We start from the raw sequence: 16,526 nt of genomic DNA on the forward strand, positions 1-16,526 counted from the left end.
AAACTCAAAGGTCAGGCCCCGGACCTTTGGCTGCACTCTAATGACCGATATACGATATTGGAGTTGGAGATTCGCAAACTTGGAGGAAAGAAAATGGGAGATCGGTTATTTGGGTTATAGGGTTAGGAATCTGAAAACAATGGAATATTTCATTACGATTGCACGACAACATTTCAGAATTGTTTATTTGAGAAGCTAAATTATTAAAGCTTTTAGTGACTTACCAAAAAGTTGCGGACATTGTTGAAGCAAATGGCCTATCATTTTTGTATAGACCATTGCACCCTAAAATTGGGTTGGGTTGTTGGGTTACATTGACCCAATAGAGGTAAACTTTAGCCCATATTAAAACGTTAATGGACAGCTAAAACCAACCACATGTAATTATTAAATCTGCACCGAATTAATTCCAATAGCCAAACCTTCCAGGGCTAATGTAACGCGACTTTACGAAACAGAAAAGCACGACTTGTGCAAATGTGCAGCTACCTACAAAAGTTTTAAGTTTACATTGAAAACAAGAGTCACCATGCGCTTCCGCAAAATCCAATAATACAATTTGTTAGCCAGTTAATCATTTACAACAACATAATTGCATAATTTGAAAATGTAAACTGAATAGCTCGCGCGATTCATCCGCATAGAATGGGACATTCGGCCGGGCAAGTTTCAATAGCGTATACGTATTAGTTTGAAACCTAATTGTTCCGAAACCCGCCGCGACAATACCGCTCCACTACTCGCCTCCGCAAATACGCATTGTTTAATTAACGCTACTCCTAATTCATAATCCGACAGTTATAAATTAGCGAGATCCGCTCCTGTAATTAGCTTCGCAATTATCGCTGCTTGAATTTCATTAATGCCGAAAGTATGGTCTAGGTGTGTGATTTATTACGAACAGTGTCTCTACGTAATTAATATCGCATTACACCTGGCGTGTACTAACGCTACAAATAAATTAATCAACTACAAGATCCTCATATTGTTCCCCCGTTCTATTATTAGGCAATAAGCTCGTTTTCCGTGCCCGGTGGATGTAATTGGAAACCCTATACGGCTATTTAATTTACCTAGCCGCGCCACCTGGCTCGATGGCGAAACAATTGCCGCTCGCCTAATTATATTTTAATCGCAACATGCCCGCTCCCCCCGCAACCCGGGGGGCAACACAACACTAATTCATTTGTGCGACGAGCCCCGTCCACTCGCCTCGAGCCAAACTGTTTATTCTCATAGGAGAGTTTAGATCTCCTAAAGCATTACCGACGCCTGAACATATTAACCGAAACGTTTACGTTAAGGGCTTAATTATGCACTTTACGGTCTAGCGTACAATCGCGTCAACTTAATTAACTTGGGCACATTGTTTAGCGACTTGCCTTAATTTATGCATTAACTCATAACTTGTCCTTTTAATCTCGTTTATTATATATAATATGAATAGGTAGGAAACGTCTCGTACGCGCAGCAAGTTGATCAAGTGCAATAAATATTAAAGTTACAGTATCATTGTTGGAACCGTACCGGGTACCGCGTTACCGAGAACTATACTATTGTGCGGTTCGCTTTGTTCGTGGCATTAAACTATAAAACTGCTTCCAACAAAGGTACGCTTGTAACATTTAGTTACACTCATCTGAAACTAAAATAAAGCATTTTAATCCCAGCAATAAGTGAAATATGGGGGATGTAAGAAGCCGATCATGCGGTATGGAATCAATTTCACGGGCGATGTGCGGCGTGCTGCAACACTGCGCCCTGATATATGGGGCCCCCGTGTTGTATTTATAATTCTTAGACGCATTCCCGGACGCCAGAAACTATTAAAATGTCGTCTAACGAACGCTTGTAAAATTAACGTTACGCTTCATGTTACAATATCGTTGACTTTATACATTTCAATTTTGTTTCGCAACTGAGCACTGAAATTACGACCTGACAAACGACATATCTACTTCATAACCACCACTTCGCGTCTGGTGAAGAAGTAAAACCATAGTAAATCTAAGGAACTTCCGAGTGAAGCGGCATAGAGGACGTGTGATACGATTTAGCACGGGACTGGCTGTAAATTATCGAAGCTTAACAAGTACTCGTCTCAAGAAGTCCAATTTCAGTATGACCTAGAGATCCGTAATAACTATGAGTATTCTGAGATCGGTTTTGAGCTGGTTCGCTTGAAGGATGTTCGTTAAATGCCAGAAATAGCATCCGTGCTCTTGCGCCCACTCCGTATTAGCGTGAAAGCCTTCGCGGGGCGCGGGGGCCGGGACTACGCATTGGCCATTAGCGTGATTAGAGAGCCTCCCTGCCTCCCGCGAATTCTTTAGTCCTCTCATCTCATAATAGATACTACATATTTCATTATTTATGTAAGCTCTGTTTTACTTCAATCTACTCTCCGGGAGATTACGCAATATTTATTTTGTACCTACCGATGCAGGAAATTGGACATTACGTAACGAACATATTCACATACTTCATGGGGCCTAGTCTTCGCGAACAAGACATATTAAGCAGTAACTTTTCAGTCATTTCTTTAATACGCTAATATTTTCACTCCAAAGAAAGAAGTGAGTGTATGTTTGGCTACCAACTGTGCTACTAGACGTACGAATTGCCAGTTAGACTCGTAAGAGTCGTAAGACAAAGGTTGCTCCTTTTTCCACATTTACGAGTACCTAAACGTGTATTGACTATTGTGTTTTAAGCATAAGAAACTAGATAAACAGGAAGGGTTGTAACATGAAACTGTAATTTATTGGCAAAGTCCTGACGCAATAGAATGTCTCTTAATTCGTTACTTATAAAAGTACCTAATCCTCCACAGATGATGGCGTGTTCATACCTGAGCGCTGCTGGCATGAAGCCGGATCCGGGCGCATGCTGGCCGGTGCTGCCGCTGCCCGGGGCTTCAGAGCTGCCGCTGCAAGGCGCGGAGCCGGCGCCCGCGCTGGCGCAGCCCTACCGCGCGCCCGCGCCCTGCCACCCCCCGCCGGAACCGGCCCTCGACCTCTCCACCCCGCACGCGCCGCGGCTCACCCCGCCGCGCGATGACGAGTGACAAGTGTTGCCAGACTATCAAATAAAATTATTACTCAGCGACTCAGGTGATCGCCATAACTAATTTAAAGAGCGGTCAGTAATAATTTTACAACTGTTAAGTTAAACTTTAGTGACGTACATATTTAATTTCGGTTGTGAAAATGGCAATTTATGTAAATTCGCTTTAATGGTATCCCATTGAGCTCTGGTAGTACTTAAGCGTTGGACGAGATGTGTTTAACACAACGCGTTTTTACTTAAAAGTGATAATGAGATGTTGATGTATGAAAACAATGACGACATATCGTATGGTATTTAATCGAACTTTACTCATTACCTGCCTTATTTCGAATGTCAGTTAATACCATCATAAAAAATACAAGGTACTTGAACAAAGTTGTTTTAGTTGATTTAATTATATTTAATTGCTCTTGAATAAAAACAGATGCCATTAGTCTCCAAACAGTTTGTGCGCTAGTGGTCTTAAGTTAGCAAAATTTAGTATTTGACCTAAATATATGTTTTATGATGGGTTTTAATTCATTAGGATACTTCATAAAAAGTGTCATATACACCCTTGGTTATCGAACAATTATTGTTACATTAATAATGATTGAATTTCAAGTCTGTGTTTAAATATACTGTTTCAAACCCTCACTGGAAATCATGAACGCTCGTAGTGAATAAAAACTTTCAGCAACGTTTATTTATAATGGAGTTTGTTCCCGCGTTTAAATCAATACGCTTTTAACGCGAGATCAAACCGACTCGATATTTTGTTATTGCCACCATTTATGTTATTGACATGACATAGTAAAAAGAGAAAAGTAAGATTAGACGCCGTTATTATGACTCAGTCACCAGTGGGAATATTATAAACAGGATTTACTCTTTCTTTTTTTGCTATGGTATCACCATCGAAATACTGAACGAATCAGTGCTCTCAGGTACTACGTGTGTCCACTGGGGCCACCTCTTGCCAGTGGTTAATATTATTTATTGTAGCTCCTTACTTTAGAACCTTGTTTTACGCACGCGTCTCTGTGATTTGCTATCATGCTCTGTAAATAATAACATTAATTCTCGAATAAATTTGTTATTTCGTATATAAACGACGAGCTGTTACTTAAACTTCGATATGAGCCCGTTAATATTATTCTTTTAAATTGTAAATATTAGCATAAACATTTAGATCTAAGTAGACATCGTGTACCTAACTCTTTAGGCGCAAAACTTCGTAGCAATAATTCGATGCCAACATCTTTGAAGTTAAAATTCGAGTTACTAACATTCTCTGTATATATTGAACTAAGTTTTACCATCAAATAAATTTGTGCGAATCAAAATTTTAAATGTAAACCTACAGTTAATGTATGTAAGTTATCTTAAACGCTAACATTCCTTTTCGTGTAAGTGTAACTCAAACACATGCCTATAATATACTTGTTATTTTGTTTTTAAACATTTTTTTTGTATTCTACAAAATTTATTTTAGAACATTTACTATCGATTTCAATGTTACGTTAATATATTGTGAAACATGTTAGTAATTCATGGACTGATATTAATTTTAGGTAACTACTCGTATTTACCGTCTCAGATATGCATGTAAATGTCTTTTAATTTTATACAGTCATTATTACAATAGTAACGTGTACTTATTGTGTAAATTCATCAGTGTTACGATAATTCAAATCGATATAGTATCTGGAATCAATATATATGTAATGTTAGCGTTTAGTGAATCTTGCCATCTAACGATACGTAATGTATAAGGAACGGCCCGGGTTTCAGGCACAGATACTCGTACATCCTAACCAAAAACAAAAAAATGTGTTACACAAATCTAGGTGTTATGTGTTCAGGATTCGATGAACACTCTTCGTTATGTCTTTTGGAGATTAGAAGTCAAGTATGACACCTGTGCCTTGTTTATCAAACGCTTGTAACTTGTAATACAAGTGGAAGTCCCTTTTTGACAGTTTTTGTTAAAAAGGGACTTCCACTTGTATTACAAGTTACAAGCTTTTGATAAACAGGGTACTGATATCTGTTAATTTACCTCAACCTTTGGTATACTTTAGCACTGATCAGTGCATCCCTAGAATTAACTTAAGCATCTCAACATTAAGTACCCACATGCTTAGAACAACCAAGAATTTACAATAGCATACGAAAGGTTAAAAATTGTATGCCAATGTGTAAAATTTTATATCATATTTATATGAGATGTGTCCTGAAACCGGCAGTTTTTCTAGAACAGTTATGGTGTTACCAGTACCTACACAAAGAAAGAACGTTACAACTAGCCTAAGTCGGCGATGGGAGGAGAAAATTAAAATTTTGTAAATTAATCCCTCGTTTCTCTTGCATACATTTCCTTAATGTCTCCTGCATAAATTAAGCCGAGATTTCCCAGTCTGCTCAGCGACCATAACTATCACGAGATTAAGAATATGAACAGCAAATATTCGTGGCTGACTCGTAAAGATAAATTCAGCCGTTATAGCATACAACTAGGAAATTTGGTATGGAGATCGTTTGAGGCCAGGGAAAGAACATAGGATGGTTTTTATCAATCATCATCATAATTTCACGCAGACGAAGTCGCGGTATAATAAGAAAAAAAGTTAAGTAAATCTATAAGATTTTCGAGAAAAGTCGGAAAAGTCAAAATCGCTGAAGGCCATAGTGGCAATCAAGCAAAGAAGTCGTGCAATTAGTAAGCTTCTGGCTCTGAGCTCATATGGATCAGGTTTCAATCAACTTATTTTAAAAATCCCTTTTCTGAGTTTTTATTGCTACAGATCAAGCGGTTAGTACCTATAGTCAACTAACTACAGGGGTTTACATGGCCAAGTGTCCGTCTAATTAACCTTTTGGTTCCTATTTGAAGGAATAAATAATATATATCATATAGCCAGATGAACACGCGTTGCGTTAAAACATTACTCGAGTTTTGATGTTGCGATGTCGAGTACGAACGGGTGTCGCTGACATGTTGCATAGCGGCGCTCCCGAGACTTTAGACACAAGATAATCTTTATTATATCATATACAATTAACGAGGTTGCATGAAAAAAAAGAGACGGCTTCATGCGGTGCTGGAATGCAACGGAATGGCTCCATACAGGGGAAAACATGTCGGATCTCTAAGAGATCTCCCCGATGACCTCCTACTCAACATTAGAAGTTTGATAGGTTTCCTTGAGGAGTAGAGCTGGTTGGATTAGCCTACCCTTCACCCCTTTCACGCAAAATAGGAGCCAGTCATCGAGTTGCGGAAACCTGCCGGTGCTACAATACAATACACCTTATGGTAATTAAATACCGCACTGTAAAGTGAATCACGGTCGCGTCGCAGTAGCATCGGCTAAGATGTAACCGTTTCCCCAGACAATTCAAGCTAAAACCTAATCATCCTAATATCCAGGTATTCTGTACTGCACTTTAGTACCCCACCGGATTATTACTTATTAACAGTCTGCTACAAAGCACTCGACTATCCTAATAGAATAGATTAAGCGCACGCTACAACCACAACACCTGGCATGCAATTAGATTCAATTTAACCGGGGATCTGATCCTCTGCGGTACTCTTTGGAAGTGAACTGTAATACTGAACAAATTGGTTATTTATGATATGAGCTCATATATTTTACAGGTTGCCACTTAACTAAAGCTTAACTACGGTGATCGATCGCTAAAGTATTGCGTCTTGGCATTCTCTTAGAAAAAAGCTTAGTTTTGGACTATAGCCGCACGCAGCCAAGCTTTCAATCAGTCTTTATTTAGTTAACTACAAACTTCTAGGTAATAACTTATTAGCCATCTTAGTTAATTGGAAATATTAATCATTTTCAACGGTTAGACTGTTACATCATTCGATGCGTTCAATCTGCAAGTTACCTAGGTACTTATTAGTTTCTTACGAGTAGAACTTCTAAATTAAGCCACCCGAAATGCGATGTAAGTAGGTATGGACATCTTTTTAGGAATAAATTTTTGGGGTTCCCCATACTACTACAACAACAATACAACTGAAACTCAAAAATTTTTTTTTCATCAAACCCATACGTGTGGGGTATCTATGGATAGGTCTTCAAAAATGATATTGAGGTTTCTAATATCATTTTTTTCTAAACTGAATAGTTTGCGCGAGAGACATTTCCAAAGTGGTAAAATGTGTGTCCCCCCCCCCCCCCCCCCTGTAACTTCTAAAATAAGAGAATGATAAAACTAAAAAAAATATATGATGTACATTACCATGTAAACTTCCACCGAAAATTGGTTTGAACGAGATCTAGTAAGTAGTTTTTTTTTATACGTCATAAATCGCCTAAATACGGAACCCTTCATGGGCGAGTCCGACTCGCACTTGGCCGCTTTTTTTACCAGCATTTCCATAAAACTGGCATTTTAATTTATCATTCATTTCATCGTTTAATTTAATTCGTTTGACTCTCGTAAACAACGCCGGTAAAGCAAACTGAAGAAAAATCTACATTATTATTTTTACCAAAACATTATTAATTTTATTTTAATTTATGGCAGACTGTGGCGACCGTATCCCGCAAAAACACGGTGTATCGGCTTAAAAAGCAAGAAAACAGCTGGTCAACGCTGTTTAAAATTGCAAATTGAACGATTATGTAAACAAGCCTTTCGAAACCTTTTTTGGTGGCGTCATGACAAAATGAGTGGACGGCACTTAATTAATTATTGAAAAATATGTCAATTTCAATCAGTCTGCGAAGAATTTGAATGACACTAAGTAGAAGCTGGAGCTGGTGCAATGAATTGTCTGGTAAAGTCTACGAGAGTTGTTTGATATAGGTACATATTCTGGATCACTGTGATTTCAGTGCTAAAGTTTCAAACTTTACCACTGAAATCACGCAAACTACAGGACGTTTGGATGATGATCCTCATGGCTTGAGAAACGAGACCATGTATATACCTATTTACTAATAATTATACCACTAAACTAAGGGCCACTTGCCAACCAGGGTTACCCAAATCCACAACGCAGGCTTCTATAATCGCAGGTACTATACAAGTACCTACTATAAACGACGAGTTGTGTGTCCTGTTTTGGTCCAATTAGCAGTTACCACACCGTCCACTCTACATAAACTTTTCCACCGCACACATAAAACATTTTTTACCTATTATTTGTCATTTTCCCAAAAAAACGCATTATAAAATTTGAGAGCCAGAATTATTATCCTTATTTCTATTATTAAATCCGGAACCATTACACTGGAACGTCCAACCAATGAATCGGCATTAAACCCATCGGGATGACAAAGAATGGTCCACACATACAACATACAACAACAATTCAGCGTGAGCTTAGCTCGTACCATAGTTTGGTGTCACGTTTTGAAACAGAAATGAAAAAATAACAAAGTGAGGGAGTGTCATTGTAAACCTCATATTTTCATAGAAATTTGACATTAATACATAATAACAATGCCACACTTTGTCATGCAGAACTCTGCATCTTGGTACCTACGACTATATGTACCTATGCCATTTGTTTAAGCATGACGCGCCGGAATCTTATTTTTATCTGGGAAATTGTTTATTTACGGAACTAACATTAAAAAAACAACGGGTTGCACTCCGGGAGTGTCGCCAGCAGTGAAAACTCAATGACTAGTACAAAATGTCTGCAGCGCTGTATAATAGAGGTTAACGCCATCTAGCGTTATTTCGTCGCATTACTTGAAACCCCTAAGCACATCACTGTTAGTACTCGAGTTATATTAATACCAGTTATAGGGAAACTCACTAGATGGCATTTAAATCAATAAAGAAAAGCTCAATGACATTGTAAGTTTTTCGATCAGGTCACGTGTCCATCTTACGGCCACGTGATCTGTCGCGAGTTTAACATTTTTTCCCCACCTCAAAAAGTACACAGCGCCGCTAAAGAAGTTTTCACTTCAAAAATAAAAACTTAATAAGTCTCTGAAGTCGTAAAAGTATAAACAGATTGACGGAGCGTTCTTATGGTAACGCCGAGCTCGAAGCACAGTCGGACGCACTTCACGCCAATCGGACACGAGTTTTGGGCGCAACGGCAATTGGATTATCTTCTATTTATCCTTCACTGTTACATGTGTCGGTTTCGGTTTTACCCAAATTGTAGGTACACAATATTTACACCATAAGAGAATCTACTTAATACTTACCTTTTTAGGGTTCCGTGCCTCAAAAGGAAAAAACGGAAACCTTATAGCGTATAGAAACTTGTGCGTCTGTCTGTCTGTCTGTCCGACAATTCCCCCCTCCCAGGAGGGTCCCTTCCCCTTTATCTCCGAAACAGCTGGGTCTAAAATTTTGTAAAAACCGGCCAAGTGCGAGTCGGACTTGCGCACGGAGGGTTCCGCACCATTAACAAAAAATAGAGCATAAAAAGCAAAAAACGGTCACCCATCCAAGTACTGACCCCGCCCGACGTTGCTTAACTTCGGTCAAAAATCACGTTTGTTGTATGGGAGCCCCACTTAAATCTTTATTTTATTCTGTTTTTAGTATTTGTTGTTATAGCGGCAACAGAAATACATCATCTGTGAAAATTTCAACTGTCTAGCTATCACGGTTCGTGAGATACAGCCTGGTGACAGACGGACGGACGGACGGACGGACGGACAGCGGAGTCTTAGTAGGTCCCGTTTTTATCCTTTGGGTACGGAACCCTAAAATATACAAAATAGTTCTAAGTAGATGACAGGAAAACCTAATAGAAATATGCAGTCAAGCGTGAGTCGGACTTAATGTACGGAACCCTTGGTTGAAACGCGAGTCCGATTCGCACTTGGCCGGTTTTCTTTTTATCGAATCTTATAGTATTACAAACAGCTACTTGTTGGCCTCGTCATGAGGCGGGTCTTCAGGAACGCGCTTGGGGCTATCCTTGATAATGTGCTGGATTGTTTGTATTATAAGGTACCTTATGCGTAATAGGACTACGAGTAATAGGTAAGAAGATATGCAACAGCAACTAGCTTTTGATAGGTAACCTAAAGGTATATAAAAAATAAAATAATAAAACGAGGTTGGTGACATCATAGACCACGTCTATTTAGTATGAAGCGTTTCGCAGGCTTCGTAGAAACATCCGATTATCACTTTTCTACCTTGCTGATTTTTCTATTACGGGTCCCTTAACATTATCCAATACAATCGGTTTTATATAAACACTCGATTGCCAGAATAACCGTATCGATTGACACCATTAAAAAAGTCATCATTTCATCAAGCTAATTGTGTAAATTCTGAAACTTCCACCCGTCGAATAAGGTTCACAATCGCTTACATATTTTTGGACTTGGCCATCCCGACACACCGGTATTTGCCCCGGGGCACCAATTACTGCGTCGCTTCCTTCCTGCAGCCATCAAATATGTACCGGCCTTTAGCGGAAAATAGCAAATGGCAAAAATGCCGGGTGACGGACGGCCGATGAATGAGTGATGGTTAGGCTGATCAATAGACAGTGGAATATTCAGGCTGGCTGCAATGCTAATCCTCTATTTTGTACATTAAAATAACTTTATTAAGACTAATATTACCTATTGGTACCGACGATGGTTAGGCTAAGCTGTACGAACAGAAAAAATATGAAAAATAAGTTATGCGTCTTTCCTGTGTTCGCAGACCCTGAAGGTTTTATAATAATTAGATTTAAATTAATTTTGCATGCTTAGTTATTAAGTTAAAATAATACAGCATGTTTATATTTAATTAACACATACATATACTGTATATCAAGAGCGAAACTAACTGCCCTCAATCTGTTTCGCAGTTTGGCAGTAATATTTTAATGTAACACTTATGTTATTGTATCGTGTCATGAAAATAAATTATTTAAAAAATACATTTCAAACCTTAAGTTTTAGGTACATGTACTATAATTAAATGACAACGTATGTAGATACGGTACAGGGTAGAAATGTCTCAGCTAGGGGGCATATATGTACTTATCCTTAGAGTAAGGGTCAGTCGGTCGCGTCCGAGCTACAGTGAGCAAGCTAAGTTTCACTTCAGATAAAGTATTTTACCTAATAGTTCTACATAAGAACGTTGTGATATTATTGCTAAAACGCAAATTAAAAGAGTTAATTAATGGCCCTAATTGGATGTTACCCGGGTTACCCAATTCATAAATAGAAGTGCCTAATCAAGACTACTTCTATTTATTTTTATATTTAGTTACTTTCTGCATCCTATATAACCGACTTAAAAATTTCTAATGAGGACTTGGGAATTTATTTTTCTGTTTTTGGCAGTTGGTCCCACTCCCATCATGCCGTGCTATCTGTTGATTGAGGGGACTTTTGAATATTATAGGCACACTAATTGTGATTTCGGTATTTCATGTATTTACTTTCGGAAAATACTATATTTGGTGAAGTGGAACTCCGTAAAGACCATTTAAAATTATGACTTCTAAACTGTTTTGCGAAGTCGATTTTTTTGTAAAAGATTATTTACTGCCGATTACAAATCACACAACACAAACTAGACACAGCCAAATAAACACTGAACATTTAGCAACGCATCAACCACATCGCATTTTGTAACCGCATTAGAATTCATAACAAACCTTTTTGCATCACCGTACGTTGTCTTTCAGTCGGGGCTTATTATGATACGATAATAATGTCAGCATACATCATTATGCGTGTTCTGGCCAGCCAGCCATGCTACACTGACATCTTTAAGACAATCCTCCCTCCCCCCTTTACCTCTTTCGAGGAATACTAATGAACATGCGAGGTTGGTCGGTGTTTTCTTTATGTAAATTGTAAATTTCTAAGTTAAATTACTACAGCTCTGGGTCTGGGCTACCCATGGCGTTCGTTTATTTTGCGTTAATTGGTTGTATAAAATTTAACCATATTGAGCGAAGAGAATGACAAGTTTTACATATAGGTAATTACTCTTTAATTGACGAATAGGCAAACTTACACTAGGAATTGTAATAGGCAGGTCAAAAACTTGTTTAGTATGACTAGTATGAGTTAGCATTAGTAACGCGCCTTTCCTCAAAACTTCTTAAAATAATGGACTTTAAAACCTAATTTTCTTTCAGGACCCTTCTGTAATAGCCTAAGCAAGGAGAAAGCATTAGTAAAGCGAATCGTTAACTATATGTAATTTCCAAATGAAAAACACCCGTTTTACCGAAAGTTTTTGACTTACGCATAGGGTTTGCAATCCGGATCCGAAATGTATGAAATTATCCGGATCTGGATCCGGATCCGCGGATCTTCCCATACATTTCGGATCCGTCGTGCGAACCCTACTTACGCATTTACGCAACTGAGCAATTTTCTTGTGCTTAAAAAATATAAATTAGTTGGAGGTAGACAAATATGATGCAAAGCATAACTTAACTAGGTTTTTCCCCAAACTTCGTGCACAATTTGTAATTTGTTAACAATCATTTTTCTTGCGATATCTACCAGACGGTACCTACCAGAAAAGCAGGACTTACCCACAATAACATTGATGTAAACGTTCTCAGAAATGAGTTAATTTTCTTCCCAGTGTTTGATAACTGAGCTTCCTCGCGTTATATTTGAGAAACAAGCTAAAAATACCAGCACTACCTAGACTTCCTCTCATTTATGAGAGTAGGTAATAGAGTCATATCTAGACAAAATCTAGTAGACCCCCACGGCCATGGCCCACACTTGCCCGTTACAAGTTGAGACTTCGAATAAGTAGGTACACAGGTTTTTTTAAATATGTACATATTAGACAGGTTTCCTTACAATGTCTCTTTAACCAGAAAGAAAATGTAAATATCAAGTTATTCTGTAATTAGGACATACGGACTCTATAAAACAACTGGTATAAGACAGGATTCGAATCCCACTACTCCCGGTTTAAAACCGAACGGTTACCTACCAAGACTCCGCCGCATCAAATTAATAAAATACCATCACTAAATTATTCCCAGTTCTAGATTAATCTAGAAGTCGGCTGTAGAGCCGCAGTCCGACGGCTCTTACATTATTACAGCATTCATTAGAGTTCGCTAATTACTCCTTGCTTTAATGAATAAGCTCTAATGAACCACTTTCTGTTAATTAAAGGCGGCAGGGGGTGGGGGGGCGGAGGAACTTTTCTCCGGGCTCTGATTGCAAATGTGAATTTGTGTAAGTCGCAGGCGGAGTGGAAAGAGTGTTCTGCCTGAAAAGAGGTAATGAGGCGGTCGACCATTGCTGCACCCAATATTTAAACTTTTGCTACCGTAATTTGTCAATATTAAGTTCGGGATGTTCTGGGTTTAATTAGCTTTCGAGCATATCGCTTTCATTTTTTTAAGGTTGGAACTTTTTATTAATATATCTAATCTACCTAATTAAGATTCCTGGGTGCATATTAGCCAAGACAAGATGTCAATCGTTCGCTCCGTGGCGAACGATACGATAGTCTCTCTCAAGGGCTCATTTAGACGGTGCGAGAACTCGCATGCGAAGTTTCATTACATTGCGTCATTTGATCGGTCGGCTGAATTGTTGTAACCTCAATGGTCCGCAACGCAATGTAACTAAAATCGTATACGAGTTCGCTCGCCGTCTCAAGGAGCCCTTACTCTTCCATATTAGTGCGAGAGAGACATTGGCGTTTCTTTCGCTACGGAGCGTAAGCATATGGCATCTTGGCTAAGCACCTTGGTGCCCATTGGGCTTCTTTTAATGACGGATATTGCATTCATGATACTAACTTTGTAAACTGCTTGTGTTACTAGCGAACAGTCAAAATGCACAGCCATAGAAATAAGGTAAAAACGGTTAAGGTGCGCTGGTATAAGTGCGCGGACTATTTTTCTACTTGTTGGTAGCCTTATTTTTTTTTTTTGCTTCGCTTTTGTTAGGATTTTTCGAACAGTTAATGCTAACTATGAAATGTACTTTGCATACACATTTTTAGGGTTCCGTAGCCAAATGGCAAAAAACGGAACCCTTATAGATTCGTCATGTCTGTCTGTCTGTCTGTCCGTCTGTCCGTGTATGTCACAGTCACTTTTCTCCGAAACTATAAGAACTATACTGTTGAAACTTGGTAAGTAGATGTATTCTGTGAACCGCATTAAGATTTTCACACAAAAATAGAAAAAAAAAATACATTTTTGGGGTTCCCTATACTTAGAACTGAAACTCAAAATTTTTTTTTTCATCAAACCTATACGTGTGGGGTATCTATGGATAGGTCTTCAAAAATGATATTGAGGTTTCTAATATCATTTTTTTCTAAACTGAATAGTTTGCGCGAGAGACACTTCCAAAGTGGTAAAATGTGTGTCCCCCGCCTGTAACTTCTAAAATAACAGAATGATAAAACTAAAAAAAATATATGATGTACATTACCGTGTAAACTTCCACCGAAAATTGGTTTGAACGAGATCTAGTAAAGTAGTTTAGTAGTTTGGCAGTTTTTTTTAATACGTCATAAATCGCCTAAATACGGAACCCTTCATGGGCGAGTCCGACTCGCACTTGGCCGCTTTTTAATTGTATCATACAGTAGGTATAATGTTTTGGCAAAAAAACTGCAGACGTTCAACATAAGGCAAGTGCGGACTATTTTCCAAAAAAGCAAAATTCTGATAAGGAACTGCGTTCCAATAAATAAGATAAAACTAAAAAGCTCATATACTTCTCTATTTTGGCCCATTACGATGCTCACCCTGTATGAATAAGCCCCCTGTATAAATAAACATACCTACTTAATATGAGTATTAATATCCAGTAAGTAAAACAAGATCATATCGCACTTAGTTTTTACGCTAAAAATACAGCTACAAACTATTCCAATTAATTCGCAACTACAAGGTGAACAACTTATAAATAGGATCTGAGGGCCTACCGCGAACCACGTTCGACGTGTTGCCTCCCTGTCACACTTACGTACGAACTTACAAGTGCGACAGAGAGGCAACACGTCGAACGTGTTTCGCGGTAAGCCCTCTGAATATTTATAAGTTTGCGATAGGAACAATTATGCATAATTGAATCATTTTAGTGTGAGTTATTCGCATTGCGGGTTGTGAAGAAATTGATTACTTCATTATCTTATGATTATTTATTGACTATTCGGCGCTTTTAATATGTATGCGATGTAGAACATTACCGACCACACGTTTAAGGCGGTAACTGAGGGAAAAGACTTTAGTAGTAGTGAGCTTAGTAGGTAAACAAATTTACTCACAAATACTTTCTTCAATCGTCTTGCAAAATTATATATAATTAAATTACTTTTTACGAAAACCTGTTTTTATGACGATTACTTGCAGGAAATTACAGTTTCCTTAAAAAGACATGTTTAGTTTCCCGCCGTTACTATACCGTCTGTGGAGACTACAGGCGACTCTCTAAAGTAAACAAAGTTGTATATCTTTGCTCCGTTTCTATCGTACGTATGCGTAACAGTCGTAGAAGCGTAGACAGGTAGTCTAATACTCGCCTGTGTTTACTTTGTAAAATGAGAATGCTGCTGCCTACGAAGTAACTAAATTATAGTCATGTAGTAATAACTCATAGTTTATAGTTTATTTATTGTAGGTAATACACAAAAGCATTTACAGGGGTGCAAAGATTATCCTAATTATGTACAATTGACAAAGTGTAGGTACCTCAGCTAAAAAATATATTGTGTCAGGTTGCTCTGGTTCCTACACTAGGCTCAGCCTGTCTCGTAGGTAACCCAGACTCAAGAGAGTTTATACAATTGAAACTTAAAGCCAAGGAAGAGGAAATACTAACAGAAATTACTCTTACATTTTTACAATAAATTAAATTAAAAAAACAAATCTTGTGAAACTATCTTAAATTATAATAAAACTAAATTTACCTAGAAAAATCTAAACTTATCATCAGCGTGCGACTCAGTCAAGTTAATTGTTGCTAGTGAATGTGTGTTTGTGTTTGTGTATATATATAAATGTATGTGTGTGTGTGTGTATGTGAAAGGAAAAAGTAGTTATTTATCAACTTTTAGAAGTTCTTCTATGTCTATGAACGGGAACATTCGTCTGTTGAGCAATGAAATGACAATGACAGGTATAGGTAGTTTTTTAAGGTCGCTGAATGTTACGAACAACTCTAAAGTTAAGTATTATATTAAACTTTACATGATTTAGGTATATAAGTAATCAAGGGCAAATGTGATGGAAAAATTCACACGGAAACTAGACTATATTTGAAAGAACAGGCTCTAACCAAAACCTTAAAAGCTTAAAGTTGGCTATAAAAAGCCACGAAAAAATGTCTAATTTTCATTTATTTTCAGTAAGTGAGTATATGATTGCCCTGCAAAGTATTCCATATAAACCCAAAACTATTTCGCATCTCAAAAATTTTCCTAATCAGAACAAAATACCGAATTTGCGCCACCAAGCGGTCATATTTGTCGTAATGAAGCGTTTTGTTAGACAGTGAATCTTCTGTAGGTAC

The 16,526-nt window shown here is 38.0% G+C and overlaps 1 protein-coding gene across 2 annotated transcripts in view; it reads left to right on the forward strand.

Annotated features, from left to right (window-relative positions):
* LOC134648372 (LIM domain transcription factor LMO4) overlaps window positions 1-4,851 on the forward strand; it is a 239,380-nt gene extending 234,529 nt beyond the window's left edge. For both annotated transcript variants that reach the window (XM_063502900.1, XM_063502898.1), the window contains exon 5: window positions 2,834-4,851. The gene's annotated coding sequence lies outside the window, so the exon portion shown is untranslated. The remainder of the gene's footprint in view (window positions 1-2,833) is intronic.
* Window positions 4,852-16,526: the final 11,675 nt, after the last annotated feature.

The sequence above is a fragment of the Cydia amplana genome, chromosome 5, assembly GCF_948474715.1.
Source record: "Cydia amplana chromosome 5, ilCydAmpl1.1, whole genome shotgun sequence".
NCBI classification, from domain to species: Eukaryota; Metazoa; Arthropoda; class Insecta; order Lepidoptera; family Tortricidae; genus Cydia; species Cydia amplana.